Raw genomic sequence first — 3,581 nt, forward strand, 5'->3', positions numbered from 1 at the left:
CGTCATGAAGCTCTTCGATAACTGGGAGAATCAAACTATGAAATGTCTTCCGCGCACCACACACCAGAAGATTATTTGCGATTGGTCGATTTCTTCATGCCAATTCACTGTGGAGAATTGTCAAGACATGCCGTTCATGTAGGAAAAGCGAGCTAAAGTCAGCACAATCAAATATTACCCGTATGCGCTCTATGCCAAAGACGTAAATTTCTTGCTGACTGAAGGGCTCATGGGATTCTTCAGTGAGGAGAAGCGCATGCTGTATGAACTCAAGATTGAGGCATCCATGTCGTCGCAATGTGGACATGAGTGTGGCGCACCGTGGAATCGTGGCATATCTTTCCATTGCTCTTGGATATACCAGCACCTACGGGCGCTCGCAAAATCGGAAGATAATATCAACCTCTTGGGCCATGGCGAGCATAATGGCAAGTACCGTAACTTCGCCGTGTGTTGTCAGATCGATTTAGACTCGTCTCAAGTCTTTAGAAGATTTCGTTCGCTACATTCGCGTTGAGCATAAAGTTCATCTACGAAATCTAACGTTTCATGTTTTCTTTGACGACTTTTATGTTTTGCTAATGCCTCATCATACTGTGGTGCAGGTCCGGCTTGTTCACTACTAGTCGATGGCAAATTGTACTGCAGCTAAATGTGATGAAAGTCAGCGAAAGTCGCGACTTTGTTGCATGCACCGACTTGCTCTGAGCCGTGGTGGCAATCATGCATTTCTCTGAAGTATGGTTGTGTCAATACAGCATCAGTGGAAGTAATTTCATGGATAATTACATGATGAATAATATACATTTACAAAACATGATTTGTATGTGATTTTACCGTTAAACAGTCGAATGTACAAAGGAAAGGGTTTTATGAATATCGAATTGGCATAAGGGAATTGAGGGGGGATTTTGTAGGTAGTACGTTTTCAGACGTCAAATTCCTGATTTATCTTGTTCATAGCAATGCTTTACCTTATAACATACTGTAGGTGTTTGCTGCGTTAAACGCAGTTTTTGGACATTCATATATATAGTATTTTGATTCCGCCACGAGGTGTATTATTTCTGGAAGCTGAAAAACGACGCAAATACCTTCCTCCCGAAATATTCTCCACTGAATCAGGTACAGTCTGGAACAAAACTATAGCTGGGCCAACAATTTCGGATACAGTTGTACAACCTTTCTTCGCCAAAAATGACTATTGGCTATGCATTTCAGCCGATGGAGTGGCTCAAATGAAAGTACACATCAAGTTGACGACGCTCAATGTATGACATTTCTCCAATTTCACCACAACAATTCCAGGAGGCCTCCATTAAACGGCCAAAGAGATTGGGAAGGCTGAAGCCTTTCATCTCTAGGAAAATCAAACCGTTGAATTGTCGACGAGCTCGGGTGGAACGAGAAAGCAATTCGCAACCTGTGAAAAATATAGATTGACCCACAGGCAAAAGGCTACAGTGCGCCGCTTTGTGTTCAAAAAGCGAGACATCCGTCGGATGATTTGTTTTGCAATCCAAAAGCAACAAAACGCCCGATACATCGCGGCAAAAATGAAACCAAGGTCGACGAGTCACATAACTATTCTGCGATTACTACGCAGCTCGCATTTCGTAATGTACGTAAGTGAAAGACTGGCCCAGTACTGACACTGGAACACAAAGAGCACGATTCAAAATAGCAGCTAAGTACTTCCTCCATACCACAAATCTGGGGACATTCGTTTTTACAAACTTTAATATTATCTTCTGTATGCTCTCTGAGTCGAATTGTAATTATATTCACAAAGTTGATTTTACGACGAGAACCAACATGATATGCTACAAATTATATCGTCACATCATGGGCAATGGTGCAGAGGAGATCAATATTTGACGTATTGATCACACTCTCAATGTCACATGATGCCAGCACACAGGAAAGGTTATCTACTCCACGTTCGAAGTCCTTCCGAGTATTCATTGCTTCGATGACAGTGACTACGTCAGGATCACACACTAAAGAGGCTGTTGGTCTCAGTCTTGCCAATTTGTTCTTGCTCTGATGTGGCAATTTGTGTGAGTTGTCACCGCCCATTTTCAGTGACTCCTCCATGACGCGCTGTAACGCATGAACGTCTTCTCCAGAATTCGCAAATCCAGTTCGTTGTACGCGCCATGTACGGCAGCAACAAGATCAATGATTCCAGTGACGACTTGACGATGCCATAGGGCTTGAATTGAGTTGAAGAAACCAAGACCCAGAACGTTGAAGTCAGGGCTCATTGCTAGTAGTGCGACAAGTTGAATGTCCCACCCACCCGAACGGCCAGCAGCAACCACGGCACGGCAGGGTCGGTGACTTCGACATGAGGTCGAGCATTGTCGTGCTAGATGTAGATTGGTTGATCGCGTTGACCGGGCCAAACCGCCTTGATGCTTGGAATGACGTGTTGCAGCAGGTAATCACGGTACACCTTCTTGGTGACAGACACAGGTGTCGTGACCAAAGCTCCTTGATCTCGGTTCTTGTTCTTGCGTCGTGCTGGTTCCACGGTCACAAAAGGCTACATGCCGACCTTCCCATCCCACATTGTCTTTTGCGCGAAGTCAAAGAGTGGACGCGCCACCGCGGTCAAAAACGTCACCTTGATGATGCGACGCTTGGAGGAACACTTGCGTACATGTACGGCCTCGCCATGCCAGAGGTAGTATCGGCGGTTGACTAACGTAAGATAGAACTACTTTTCGTCGATGTGAATATGATCCAGCATATCGTCCCACCGCAGTGAGGCTCGTGGCGACACGCGGACGAATGAACGTATGAACGCGACACAATCCGCTTTGTGTTTGTCAGTGACTATGGGTTTCAGTCGACTCGTCCGACGCCACAACTTCTTTGACTGAAGCACGCGCCAAAGTGTTGTCGAGGGTATCCCACAGGAAGCAGCCAACAACGCTAACGTCCTGTGAAGATGCGGTGGGACACTCTAAAAAAAAGCCCAATTACAATAAAAAAGGAAAGCGACGGACCAATGTCCTCGATAGGACGTGACGGCCGACGCCTAGCTCGACCTCGTCTTTTCAATGTCAATCAACAAGTTCTGACAGGGCTTTCGTCAGCTGACCACGCCTCCACACCTTGGACAACGTTTGCCTCGATATGCCAACCTTGAGAAGGATCTCCTTGGCCTTTCCTCTGGCCAGACGGCCGTTCTGCTTGCTCTCCAGCAGTTCATGGTACGAGCTGAGTCGTTCGTCGTCGTGTAGGTCGTGCTTTGTCGTGGCGCGCGGCAAGGTGGCTTGTCCGTAACTCCGCTTCCAGATACTTTTTTTGTGTTCTGAGGTGAGCTAGCTAGCTAGCTGTATCGACGCAACGCGACAATTCGTTTGCGATTATTTGAGCTCAATTGGTTCAAAACTGATTGGATTACGGATGTTTAAAGATTGGCTATCCTGAGCTTAAGCGTTTGATTGTTGATCTGAAGTACCGAGAAACAACAAAACAATCTGAAAATAGCTGCATATTCGTCTTTTCATTGGCTGTCTTTGTGCCAAATTTCGCTCTATTCTAAATAATCAAACAGCAGAAATTGGTTT

The sequence above is a fragment of the Aphanomyces invadans genome (genome assembly GCF_000520115.1).
Source record: "Aphanomyces invadans strain NJM9701 unplaced genomic scaffold supercont1.2, whole genome shotgun sequence".
NCBI lineage: Eukaryota > Oomycota > Saprolegniomycetes > Saprolegniales > Verrucalvaceae > Aphanomyces > Aphanomyces invadans.